Genomic DNA, 14,715 nt, shown 5'->3' with positions numbered 1-14,715 from the left:
TTATTCTTCTTTTAGAGAATGTCTGTTAACGTCTTAGTTATTAGTATATTTCCAATTATTTTCCAATATTTGCTAATCTTTTCAGAAAGCAGAGAGCAGGCTCAGAGACTCTACAGGCAAGTGTCTAGCTGGACTTTAACAGCATTGCATTGTTTATATTAAATTTATTTTTGTCACTACTTCCTATTTTTGCTAAGTACTACTGCTATATTTATGGTTGTATATAAAGTGCCACCTTAAGTCACATTAAGTTAAAATGAATAAATTTGCTGAAATAAATCATGTCAAGTAAACAATAGTATCGTTGATCCAAAATATGAAAAAAAAAAGTGTGAAAGTAGCATACAAATGACTAAATTTGAGGAAAATATTATCTCATTCCTACTCCTGTCTTTTTAAAGATGAGGAAACTGTGACTCAGGGGGTTATGTGGCTTGCCCAAGATCACAGAGTCAATTAGCAGCAAAACTAGGATTTGAACCTAGGTGGCTTGATGCACAGTCTTATCAGTTGTCAGCTGTAGTGGATGCTACAGCTGTGCCTCTTGGGTCTCCCCTTTAGGACTGAGGCACTCATCCGCCAAACCAAAGGGAATATTAGTGACTGACAGCTCTCACCTGAGTCCCTCTTTGGGAACTGCTGTCGAGATGAAGAGACCTCTAAGGGCATGTCCTCTCTCTGGAAGCAGCCTTTAACCAATGACTGGTCAGTGGTGTGAGGGAGGAGGTATAAAGTTTCAACCCTCTGACCACAGGATGAGACAGTTGCTAAAGGACCATCAGCTTGAGCCTTTGCTGTGACTACATTGCATTTCATCTCCTCCCACCGCCAAGTCCTGCTTCCTTCATTCCCCCGTGTGTGGACCTGAGACACGCCCCAGTACACTTCCTGAATGCACATCTTTGTCTCAAAATCTGTTTCCCAGGGAACCTATAAAATATCATGTTTTCTCTCTACTTTAAAGGGAAAAAATGAAGTTATTTATCAGAATACGTATCATTAAAGAGAACGGGGGAAAAGTAAGTAAATGTAATATTCTAATTAGTTGTGACCAGATTAGAATTTTATAACTCGTTGCCAAAGGCTGCTATAAAACTTACAAAACAAGAAAAGAAATGGAGTATAATCATAGGTAGCATATATGAGTTTAAGGGGATATTTTGTGGTCAAAAATGAATCATCAGATTGCAAATTACAGCTTAATCTTCAACTGTAGTGTCAATTGTAGATTTAGCTCTAAATTTTGAAGTGACAGCTGCAAATACAGGGGTTTAGATATTTGAATATATATCCACAACAGATAGTAATTTTATGATATTGTTTTTAAAAGTATACTATTTTAAGAGAACTTCTGACATGATTCTAAAAATACAGAATGGAATAGAACATAATACAGAAGTTTCCTCAACTAACAAATTCAACAAACTCTTAATAAAGTCCTGCTAAGTATTTCAGAGAATACAGACTTGAGAAAGATACTGCCTCTGTTATCAAGTAATGAGCAGTATATTAAAGGGTTAGGACTCTATCATTATTTCTTGAAATACTGTTTCTGCTTCATTCTCTTCTGTCCTTCCAGAACTCCAATTAAAAGTATGTTAGACCTTCTCTATCTCCTGTATTTCTTACCTGCCCTTCTGCATATTTAAGTTTTTGGCCTTCTGTGCTTCATTCTAGATAGTTTCTTATGACCCGATTTTCAATTTTTTTCTTCAGCCAAGTATAATCTGCAGTTAAATTTATCCATTGAGTTCTTAATTTTGGTTATTTATTTTTCAGTTGAAGAATTTCTATTTGGTTCCTTTTCAAATCTACTGTATCACATCGTATATATTATAGTTCAATGCCAAATTTTTCAAACTTGATTTTAATCTCTTTGAACACAGTAACCAAAGCTTTCTTACATTCTGTGACTGGTAATTCTCGTTTCTGGAGTACAACAGAAATCTGTTATTTCTTTTTTTCTTCTTTTTTTTTTTAAATTGAAGTATAGTTGATTTACAATGTTGTGCCAATCTCTGAAGTACAGCAAAATGACTCAGTTATACACATTCTTTTTTTATATTATTTTCCATTATAGTTTATCACAGGTTATTGATTCCCTGTTTCTGCTGGTATATACTCATATTGATTTATCTCCCCTTGTCCCTGGTTTCCAAATTATTTGTAGAATTAATGTAAGGCCTAGTACGATATTTTCTTCCACTGATTTTAATTTGCTACTACCAGGCACCTGGAAGCTCTAGGAACCTGAGACTGCCCATTCAAGTCTTAGGATTTTCTGGGCCACCCAGATGAGTTGAAGAATGGTTCAGTGTAAAGATTAGTTTATGTATGGCTCACCTTTATTTCTAGGGGGCATCCCTCCAGGTCTCAGCCCAAAAGCAGACAGTAGTTTACCAGGGTTCCCATTCTTGGCAAGCCCTATATTCCAACTCCTTTTCTTCTAGACATGCAAAGTTACAGAACATACAATTTAATCTTTCCAGCCACACCTTCCAAAATGGTAAATGCCTCCAAAGCAGAAGTGCCAGAATTTTGCTCATCTCTCTGGGTTTCCCACCTCTTCTGTCCTCGGGTCATTAAATGTTCATCATCTCACTAGAATATGGATGCTTTTTAGAAAAAATTATTTATATTATATTTTAAACTGTCTCCAACACAAGTGTTGATCTGAATTATCTAATCAATCTATTACTCAGGAAGAGAAGGTCATGGAATACTGGAGATTGTTTGAGATGCCCCTTCTTCCAAGAATACACTGAGCATGTTGTTATACCTTCACTTATAATAATACTTTATAATTATTTGTTCATATGTCAACCCGAGCAATCACATGGCATAGATTCTTATTCAAACTGTAGGCAAATCTAAGATTTAAGTCCTTAGTTAAAGTGCAGATGTATGATTATCTAGAGAAAGTGTCTGTAACTTTCAGGAGATTCTCAAATGTATATCTGGTTTCTCTAGATACATACAGTGAGCTCTGGGAGGACAAAGACCATGTCATATTTATTTTGGGATTCTCCCTGCCCAGTAAAGGTTTGTTGAAAAATAAAGAACAACTATAATAAAGCAAAGCATAGATGGTTTAAGAGAAAGGTACAAATGGTTAGATGCTACTTCAGAAGACAGAGAAAAATATCACCTACACAAATTATCAAAAGAGGCTTTTTTTGAAAAGTAACATTACAGTTGATCCATCAAAGGTACTTAAAATTTTCAAAAGTTTAGATCAGATATGAAAGATGTTCAAGGCAAAGTTGGGATGTGGATATAAAAAGAGTATTGTGACCAGTTTGGAGGCATGAAAGATATATCACAATTGGACAGAATTGTAGGGTTTCTTTTATGTGACTAGAACTCACCTCTACTATTCCAACCTTAAAGAGCTCCATTCCATGAAACAAAACCCAAGTAAATACCTTGAGAGAGTGAAATCTTATGGTGTGGCTTATTACCCTGAAATTGTTCACAAAAATTTGTGTGAGCATTTATCTGGGGAAAGTGTCTTTAGCTTTCAATGGCATCAGAAAGGAATCTATAGGACTTCCCTGGCGGTCCAGTGGTTAAGACGCCTCGCCTCCACTGCTGGGGGTGAGGGTTCAATCCCTGGTCGGGGAACTAAGATCCCACATGCCATGGGGAGCAGCCAAGAAAAAAGGAATCTGTGACACCCCAATCCCTGGAAGAAAAAAGAATGAAAAGATTAAGAATTGTTTTTAAAAAAAGACCACATATGAATTAACGTAAGTACATAGGCATAGCTGAACATGTTACAGCAGCTGAGTCTTCAGATCTTCCCCAGGGACTTGAGTAATGATAATACTGTGTTCTCAGCCAGTCACCACAGAATAAAATGGTCCACGGAGCAAAGGAGGGCAGGTGTGACTGCCGCATTCTGGATCTCTCTCTTCCTGACATTAGTCATTAACATTTGGAAGAATTTCAGTAGGAAAGTATCTGAGTAATAAGATTCTTGAACCTTGCCACCCACTACCTAGCACAGTCTCTGGCACGAGGGAAGCATTCAATAAATGAATGAACGATTAACAAGAGAGTCATAATATACCAAGGAAACAGATGATATTGCTGGGCACATTCCTAGCACTTAAGTCTGAAAACCATCAAAACAGAGGATGCTGGCCCAGGGGATTCGAGTCAAACAGAAAGACAGTGGCAGCATCCAAAATCAACTCTGGCCTCCTGAAGTCCAGCCAAGAAACCTATACATGTTTATTTTAAATAAACATTTATGTCAAATGTAAAATTTCCAAACACTATCAAGCAGAGCTCTATTAGATGTTACAGAACTGGGATCTTCCAGTAAAAGAAATTTTAAGCATATAAATTTGTTTACTGTTGCCATGTACTGGTGAAGTGTGGTATGGCAGAGAAGTTCTATGAAAGCAACAACACTTAAGAAAAAGAGAATGGAGTTAAATTCAAACATCATTAAGTATAAGAGTTAGATCCTGGGGAAAATGTTTCATGGCCAAAATTAATTCATGTAAGAAAAGTTTGATAAAGTTGACTATTAAAATGCAACACATAAAATATCAAAAAATGAAAATAAAACACAAGCCAAGTCAAATTTAAGTGAAACGCTAGAAGAAACTATACTTCTATTTATTTAAGTTATATCACAAAAGATTGAGCTGGGTCTATATGTGCTGGCTTGAAATATGTGCAATTATACTGACATGCAGGAAAAGCAAATTGAATACTAGTGTGTTAAAATGATATACACAGAGAGACATAGTTACAGAAATACACATATTGCTATATGTATGTAAACATATAAAAGAATATACAGCAGACACTTGTGTGGTTGTCTTAGGGATCAGGATTTGATGGGGTGATTTTTACTCCCTAAAATTTATATCTATAGTTTAATCAAATTTTTGCAATCATGAGCTTGTATTACTTCTTTAATCAGGAAAAAAATGTGTAGTGGTGAAAAGGACAGGTAAAAGGAAAAGAGACTCTGTAGCCTCATGAGTAATAGCAATGAGTAATAAGCAAGCTAGAGTCAGACTGTGCCTGAGTTCACATCCTGACCCTGCTACTTAAAGGCTATGTGACCTTGACAAGGGCCTTGTGTTCCTCTTCTGTAAAATGCAGATAAGTCATACCCACCTCATAGGATTGTTGTGAGGACTGCATGAGATAACACATGTCACATGCTTAGACTTCTTCCTGGCACATAGTCAGTGCTCAGCAAATGTGAGGCAGCTCATGGCAAAAACACTTCTTGAATTTTAATATCCACTTTCAATACCTATTCAAATATTACCACTCTAGCCTCTTCCTTAGTCTAAAATTTTAGCTGTGGTTTGGGGAATTTTTTCCTTTAGGGTATATGATATATATTTTATGTTTTAATAATGAAAGTCAAGGAGAAAATGGAATTTTCTTATAGTGACTTCTTAATCTACCTATTGTGAAAAGTAAAAAATATCTGCATTGTCATGGGGGTTTCCTGGATTAATTTGAGTGTTAAGAGGAATGGGATAAGGATGCCTATGGGTCAGAAATTTAGGGCATTGGGCTGTACTCACCGGTGGGATCGGAAGATTTCAGATGTTAACACACACTGAGCTTGGGTTTGTTTGGTTTTTTTTAAGAGTAGAGGGAGAATTCATTACTGACCATTTATTGAAGAAGCTGCCTTCTCTCCAAGTTCCCTAGGGGAAGTTTCATCAGATATCCCAACTCTGAAATCTGACCCTGCCTTTCATCTGAAACCTGAGGTTAATGCTGTTCTTATCACCATCTGGCCTCCTGTTCAGAAGCAGAACGGCTCTCTTGAGCCTCTAGGAAGAACATTTTTCTAAACCTCCACATCTGTCACTTATATTCTTTCTCCCAATCAAGTAAGGATTAGAATTCATGTAACTCAAAGCCTACAGATAGATCGTAGAATTATCAGTTTGTGGAATTCACCAAGCAGAGGAATGACCCTAGGTCTCCAATAGATCTAACTTTGTATCAACTCAGATCAGAAATGTTTCAACAAGCCAGAGGTTAGTTTCCAGATCAGGAGAAATTCAACCCTCACAGACCAGCAGTGATTTAACACAGCATTGGTCTACAACCATTGTTTCCCAAATGTGCTCCATGGATTTCCCAAATGTGCTCCATGGATTCCTAAAGTCCTGTGGGATACTAGTGGGGTTTTGCTATAAAAAATTATCCCATCTCTAAGATGGTTTAGAAATGCCATATAGTATATCCCCAACTTGATAATATACATGCACATTCATCTTATTATTCAATCAGTAAATAGTTATTGAGCACGTACTATGTCCTAGATAGTGCTTTAGGTAGTAGGGGTAAAGGTGAACAAGACAGATGAGATCTCTACCCTGGTGGAAGAAGGCAGAGAAGATACAAACAAGCATCAGAAAATGGCAAGTTCTATGCAGAGAGTCAAACTAGAGAGGTGGGACTTAGAGTGACTGGGTAGTTCATTGGGCTGTCAGAGTATTCCTCTCTGAGTAAAAGACACTTAAACTGAGAGCTGTAGGACAGAAATGTTTGAAAAGCCTTTAAAAGATTGATTATTTTTCAGTAAAGAAATTAGTAAATTTATTTACCCTAACATCTCAGATCCATCTGTCAACAAGACCCTTTGTGAGTAGAATACTCATTGGCATCCCAGGGAACACTGGTGTTCTGTGGAACCCAGTTTGAGAAGTGCTGGACTGAACATGTGCTGGGAGCGCTGTTGAATGCAGACAATATCTGCAAGACAATCACCTGTTACACTGGTAAGTGCTGCTAAAATGACCTGAAACCCCACCTTGGAGGGCTGACAGACACAATCACTGCCTCCACTGATACTCAGAAAATTGGAGGTAGTAGCAGTGGCAGGAAATGACATTCTTAAGTGTGCATTTCAGGTTCTGTAAGACTTGCCCCCAGAGGAACTCAGAGCATCATCTGATGTGCTTGCTGCCTTTGCAAGAAAGGCAGTCTGGGAGTTGAGGAGGACACCCATGGCACATGAGGGAAGCTCCCACTTGGCAGTTGGCAGCCCCAACATGTCCCTGCTGCTCTATCACTCTCTTTCTGTCCCATCTCCCACCCCTACACCCTGCCTATGCTCAAAGGACCTCCAGCCAGGGGTCTGCAATCTACCACCAACAGCCAAGTCCAGCCCACTCCCTGTTTTTTTTGTTTTTTGGGTTTTTTTGTGGTATGCAGACCTCTCACTGTTGTGGCCTCTACCGTTGTGGAGCACAGGCTCCGGACGCGCAGGCTCAGCGGCCATGGCTCACGGGCCCAGCCGCTCCGTGGCACGTGGGATCTTCCCGGACCGGGGCACGAACCCGTGTCCGCTGCATCGGCAGGCGGACCCTCAACCACTGCGCCACCAAGGAAGCCCCTACTCCCTGTTTTTTGTACACAATTTTACTGGAACATAAACCCATTAATTTGCACACTGTCTACAACTACAGTGGCAGGGTTGAACGAGTATGACAAAGATCCTGTGGCCGGAAAAAGCCTAAAAAATTTTCTATCAGGCCCTTAGAGTTTGCTGACACCCGCTGTAGGCACCTGTTCTCTGCCCTCTTGGCCAGTCCTGCCAGCCTTGTGGGAACAGCTGCTGTCTTCCCCGCATGTGCCAAGTGGGGGGGTCTCCATTCTCCTCAGCAGACACCTACCACCTGGGAAAATCTGTTCTGAATCTTCTCAATGCCCCTCCTTTTCCTCAGAGAGTTTATACACCTGGCGAGAAAGCATCCACTGGTGTCAGATTCCCTCCCCTCAAATTCCAGCTTTGCCACTCACTCGCTTTGTGACCTTGAGAAGTGTGTTAACCTCTCCAACCTTCTGTTTGAGAGTTTTAAAATGAGGATAATAATACCACCCACCTCCTTGGGTTGTTGTAAGGATTAAATGAGATGATGCATGTGAAGGACTTTGCACAGCTCCTTACGTGTAGAAACTGTTTAATAAATGTTAGTTATCATTATAACCATTATTATGAAAGGGACCAAGTAGAGGGACTTAGACACATAAAACATGACAAAGTCCTCCATGCAAAGCAGCTCAAGCCACTTTCAACTAACAAATATGAATTAAGAAAGTTAGGGCAAAGGTGTGGAGTACCCAAAATGCCCATAAATTAATGGTATTTACAGGGTTAATAGGTGTTTATTTTGGAGCACTCATTTTTGAAAAATATCATTATCTACTACAGCTGACCATACATGTATCCCATGAGCCCTCGACTCCACTCTAGGTATTTACCCAACAGACACGTGTACCTACCTTCACAAAAACATGCCCTGGAATGTTCATAGCAGCCATATTTGTTACAGCCAAAAAAAGAAAACTACCCCAAATATCATGAGCTCTAGAATGGATAAATCAATCGTGGAACGTTCACGCAACGGAATGCTCTTCAGCAATGACAGTGAGAACAATCTACAACTGTATCGAAAGGGGGACTCTCACAATGCTGAGTGAAAGGAGCCAGACACAAAAGAAGATTGACTGTGGGGTTCTAATTACATGAAGTCTTCTAATTACAATGCATGCAAGACTGATCTGTGGGGTTAGAGATCAGGGCAGTGGTTACAATGGGGGAGCAGGGCTGGAAGTGGGGGTGTGAGGGGTCCTCTGAGATGCTGGGAGTTCACTTCGTCTGGGTGCTGGTTACATGGGTGTATTCATTTTGCAAAATTTTATAAGGAAGGAAGGAAGGAGGGAGGGAGGGAGGGAAAGGGGAGAGGAAGGCAGGGAGGGATGGAGGGAGGGAGGAAAAAATATGTATTGAGTGCATACTCTGTGCCATTCTGTTTCTTCCACACTCTTTGTTCTACTCATTCTTTTATTCTTGGCATCTCTGCTGTTGATCTCTTCCTCCCCCTACACCACATTCTTTTCTCTAATGAGAGTTTGATTTGCGAATCCATCACTTTGAAGGAGCCATGCAGTATTCACTCTGAAAAAGTACAGATCCCAAACCTTTGACTTCCTACATTTCAGGTCTGGCACAAGGATATGGAGGTCACATCCAAGTGGATGCATTTCCGTGTGCCTATTTCTGAAATATGAAGAAGTACCTTGTCTGTTTGATTCATAGCTGCCTGTCCCATGCTTACAGATATGGTACAGCGATTGTAACACAGACCAGCTTCTGGTTGCGTACTTTCCCAGCTCCCAGGGCTGAAACTCAGACTATGTTTGGCTTTCATCAGAATAGTTCCAGTTTTAGCAACTGAGTTGTGGAGTACATGTTGCCAGGTTATGAATTTCTACAGACAGAAACTCTCTCTGTTGGCCATTTGCCTCAACATGTCCCCAGCAATGGCAAATTTCCGATTACACCTCAAAGCCATGCAGGCCTCTGTCCCTCACCTGCTGCCCTGAGGAGGTGGGTGCTCAGCGAGGCAGTCAGATCCAGAATCTGGGCTCAGGGGACAGAAACGCCGAGTGCTCTCAATTCCCAAAAGTGAGGATGGGACTTTTGGACTCAACTCTGGTCGTCTTAATGCAGACATGTTATGAGAGCTGCTTTGACACGAGGACATTTGAATGCTGCCTCTAAAATAATTTGTGTTTCTTCCAAATTTAAAAAAAAAAAAGTTTAAATAGTTCTGCTTCTCCAATCCCTGAGCTTTCATCCATCTCAGCCTTTCCCCCTGGAGGCGGACTAGGGATGGACAGTGGCTGAGGCGGTGTGGGGAGGGGAGTAAGATGCAGAGTTAAGTGACAGGAAAGGGCTAAGGGCTGGGAATGGATAGGAAGAGAACCAGGATAAAAGGTAGGTCAGGGATGGGGAGGTTGCAGGGAACACATCACATCCCTTGGCAACAAAAAGCAGAGATGCAGTCATGTCTAACGTCCCCCATCCAAATAGCTTTGCAATGGTCACCTTGGTTGAATGTCCTGTAGCGCCCATCACCTACCTTTAGGGATAGGCAGATATCACCAAGGGCATGATCGGATCTGAAGCTTGCCACTCAAGGCTCTCTAACATTCAGGTAAACTCCCCATTTCAATCTCCTTTCTTCCCCTTCACGAATTTTCTGTTTTAATCAAACTCAGTGCCATGGCAAATACCCTGTACTCTCCACACTTTCCTAACATAGGAAAGATCACTGGGGACCCTTATCACCCTCTTAACTGCACCTTCCTCTGCTGAAATCTGACCCATTTTCCAAGGTCTTCCCTGAATATCCAGTGAGGAGGAGACTCTTGTCCCAAATTCCACTGAATTTTCTTTTGATGTTTACGTTTACCATGGCGTTCACCACATGCAGACTTGCTCTACAAATATTTTTATCCTCCTACCTTACCCCTTGAATACTGTATTTTCATGAGGGCAGGGACTGTGTTTAATTATAATAATTGCTATTTGTCAGGCACATAACACCTTTTTACATGCATTTTCTCCAAACATATAGTAAGCTCATGAGTAGATAGTATAATTCTCATTTTACAAATGAAAAAAGTTCAGCAAAGAGAAGTTCAGTAGTGTGTCCTGAGTCACACAAGTTTTGAAGGGCTGAACTAAGATCCAAAGACCTTGCTCTTCTTGATGTATCATCCTACCCCGTACTCTGAATCTCTTCTAGCACATAGGATAGCTATGGAGGGTTGGATGGACAGATGGATGGATGGATGGATAGATAGATATTAAAAATATCCAATTGACCCAAATCAAAACTGTTACCTTCCTTTATCAGGAGTTATTTACCCAAATATCAATACAGGATGTGGAAGATTATTTTAGTTCTATTATGAATAATCCATGACCCCTCAGTCTTCAGGTTCAGTCACGTAAGGTAATACCCTCAAAATAAAGAGTGAGTGGGGGGTCTTCCCTGGTGGCGCAGTGGTTGAGAGTCCGCCTGCCGATGCAGGGGACACGGGTTCGTGCCCCGGTCCGGGAAGATCCCACATGTCGCGGAGCGGCTGGGCCCGTGAGCCATGGCCGCTGAGCCTGCGCGTCCGGAACCTGTGCTCCACAACGGAAGAGGCCACAACAGTCAGAGGCCCGTGTACCGCAAAAAAAAAAAAAAAGAGTGAGTGGGTATTCCCTAGGTCATGTAAGCACCGGAGACCAGTGAAAAGACCTTGGAGCGACAGGATCCTCTTCACATCTCTCCTCTAGGGATTTATTAAGTTTCTGCCATTGAGCCTTGAGCGGCTTATAAGGGTCAGTGTTCTCATCTATAAGACAGACCAGCCACACACCCCTCACAGGTGGCACAGAGAGTGATGTTAGGTAATGAACGTGAAAATTTGGCGTAGAGTGGACCCTTAATCAATGTTTATTTTTTCCAATCTCTAAGTCCAAGGAGTTTAAGAAACTGTAAAAGCAACAAGGTCTTAAAAAACAAAACACTATATAAGGTCATCTCCCCACTCCCAGCTCAGCACAGGGCTCCATGCCTCCACTGCCCCCTTCATCCTCCAGTTTGACTGGCACCAAGTCATTCTTTAGACACTGACAGAGGCTATTTCTTGCCAATTTTGTCCCTTTTCCATTGGGCACTTGTCCTTTGGGCGTTTTTCTGTTTTTCTTTGTTTCTGCTGGTGCTTGAAATTAAGACAGATTTCAGTCTTAATTTAATAAGTCCTCCCCCTCCTGGTTTATTTCTACGTTTGTCTTGCAATTGAGGCAGAAGTCTCCAAAAATAAAAACCTCAGAAAGCCTCAAATTTCACCAGCAGAGGAATCCTGTGATGTTTAGAAGGTCTGCACAATGTTTACTATCTAAAAGGAAAATTCTTCTCTTGATTTTTCCAAACCCTTCTGTTGATGTCCAAAGGGAAAGCTCAGTTTCCGCTACACCTAGCCCCGTGTATGTACAATAGATGGATATTTTAAATGCATGTTTTGGAAACAAAACTCCCAAGTGCTATGAATGAAACATACCAGTCATCATTCTTCTGCCCATCCCCTCCTTGCAGCCCAGGGGCTGAAATCATCTATTGTCTTGGAAATATCCTTGGAGGAATAAGTCCAAGGGGAAGTGGAGTTGTCATCCCCCTCCAGGTTTTCTATTATCTAAGCTCAATGCTAACTCAAGACAGGAAGTCCCACATCCTGCAGCCTGGTTGGCAATCCATAATAGATAATGTTCCTGGAGCCCAAGTTGAGAAATGAAGCTTTGCTATGCACATTTTGGCAAAGAGGCAGACCTGGGATTCAATTTGAGCAACTATAACATAAAATAATAAAGTGCAAATGCAAACAACAAAAATGTGCCCATATCACAGCTCAGAGTGTGCCAAAGCTGACCAGATAATTATACATTTTTCATGTTTTGATAAGGTACTTAATTGGCATTTTGTGGGACGCCACTGGGTGAGGGCTCCCAGCATCAGGGCTGGCGTGGAGCCCACATCCTGCTACCCTGGCAGCTTCCCATCTTCCCCATTAGCTCAAACCACATGGAGAAATGAGAGCAGGACGAATGAGACACCTTCCTTTTTTTCCAAGAGTATTGGAGTCCACCCAGGAAAAAAGCAGGGCAGGTTGATGAAAAGCCTAGGCAAGTGTTCCCAGCCTCTCCACTGTGTACTCAACTGGGGAAATCATAAAAACCAGAGTCATTTGAACTGCCATTTATAGTTTACAAGCACTTTTCAAATGGGTTCTCTTAATCCTGGCACAAAGGGCTGAGCAAAGTATTTTTATTGCCCCCCTTTTACCAATCTAGAAATGAAGGCTCAGAGAGGTTGAGGGACTTGCCTGAGGATTTACAGCCGGTAAGTGCCAGAAATGGGGCGGGATCCAGTTCTTCCTGTCTCTCATCTGTGCTCTGGGCTGTCTCCCTCTCTACACCCAGGCCCTCATGAGTCAGTCTGATTTTCTGCCTCAACTAAAATGATAAAAGTCAGGGACTTGGAAAATGTCTGGGTAGAAATCTGATTCTCATACTTTCAGGACAGAGATATGGCTGTGTTTAAGTCAGGGTAGGAAAAAAAAAATTCAATTACTCCTTTCCCATCTGTACAGGAAAAGAAAATAGGCAGAAAACGGATATTTCTTAATCATCTAGTTTATTTTGTCATTGTGGCCCAAAGAGGCAAAAGTGGTGATGCCCTGGAGTAGGGGGATTTCTACTATCATATCATAGGGACGTTGTCACCCCTGTGCTTGTTCTTTCTGGTCATCTGATCTCTCTTTCTCTCTTCCCTTGGCAATGTTCTGGGGTGCTCCTGAAAGATATGGGAAACTCATATCCTGAGCTCACATTCTGCTCAGACATAACCACTGTCTTCCACAGGTTTGAGTAGCAGTACAAAGCCTTCGGTCTCTCAACTTTGTGCACAAGGAAAGGAGGACTGGCTTGAATCCCTAAGACCTTTGGGATCCCCGATCAAAAGCACTTCAGCTAAGCCCTTCTCAGAAACTCTGCCGGGTTTAGTCCATGGGGATTGGGGATGGGAGTGAGGCATGAAACCCATCATGAAACATCATTCCACGGCATATATGCTCCGGGTTCTCTTTTTTAAAATTATGTCAGGGTTCTGACTTCTACTCTCAAGACAGAAAACAGGTTCAGGCAGGCACTTGGAGAGGGCTGGCTCAGGGCTCAGCCAGGAACCCAAGTCAATTCCATCACCAGATTCTGAGATCAACTAGAGCGCACAGGGGAAGCATGTTCTGGTTATTTTACTGTTCTGGTTAATTGGGAACTAAGCAGGGTATATTGAACATAATTAAATCTTTCTTTGATGATTGAGAATCTTGCAATGCCCTGGAACAATCATTCTAAATATCAATTAAAAATCCCCACGGGTAGGAAGACAGGAGATTGAGTTCATCCTGCAGTGACTTCCAGGACAAATGTAAATTTATTTTGAGGTCCACTCCCACCCCCAACACTCCTAGCCCAGAGGCATTCTTGCCTCTAATGCATCGGATAGAATGAGTCAAAGACACTAGGTCCAAAGGATATTGAAGTTCTTTGGTGCTAGTTCCAGTTCCCCTATTAAGTGGTTAAGTGACCTTAGGAAGCTATTTCACTTCTGAGACTCAATTGCCTTATCTGTGCACTGGAAGGTTGGATTTATTGGTTCTTCAACTTTTTATGGATATACATTTCCTTAAGAATCTGAGCAAAACTAAGCTTTTCAAAGCTGGGAACTATGCACATAAGTGCAAAACATTTACATTCTAAATCGGGGGGTGAGGGTCATGGAGACCCTTGAAGCCCATCCTCTATGATACCCGTCCATGGACTTCAGGTTTAAAATCGTGGAGTAGAAGATCTCTTAGCTCCCTTTGAGCCCTGGCATTCCCTGCATCCGGTTCAGTGCAAGCATCTACCCAAGTCTATAGAGCAGTGGTTCATTGACTTTAGTTGCACTTTGAGACCACCTGGGGAGTTTTCAAAACTCCAGTGCCCAGGTTGCTCCCCAGAACAATTAAATCCGAATTTGGGTAAGTGGGGGTCAGCATTTTTTAACACCCTCCGGGAGTTTCTAATCTGCAGACAGGTTCACAAAGTAGTGCTCTGGAATAGGAATTCTCAAAATTAGGAGTGAATAGAATCATGGAGAGGGCAAGGCAGATTCCAGGGCTCCTGCCCCTGGTGACTGCAGTTCCTTCCGGCAGATCCCACCTGAGAAGATGCATTGTTAGCAGGCATCCTAGGTAATTCCGACTCAGACCACTCTTTGGGAACTTGGTAACAGCCATTCAGCAGAAGCCCAGAGGAGTCCTCTGCCCTGCTGCCCGTTT

General features: G+C 41.6%; 1 protein-coding gene across 1 annotated transcript in view; it reads right to left on the bottom strand.

Annotated features, from left to right (window-relative positions):
• Positions 1-14,715, bottom strand: part of AGBL1 (AGBL carboxypeptidase 1) — a gene marked incomplete at its 5' end in the record, with an annotated part of 781,776 nt that overhangs the window by 766,621 nt on the left and 440 nt on the right. The gene's annotated exons all lie outside the window — the stretch shown is intronic.

This window comes from Leucopleurus acutus, assembly GCF_964270905.1.
Source record: "Leucopleurus acutus genome assembly, chromosome: 1".
Classification (NCBI taxonomy): domain Eukaryota; kingdom Metazoa; phylum Chordata; class Mammalia; order Artiodactyla; family Delphinidae; genus Leucopleurus; species Leucopleurus acutus.
This window is presented reverse-complemented; position numbering and strand designations above follow the sequence as displayed.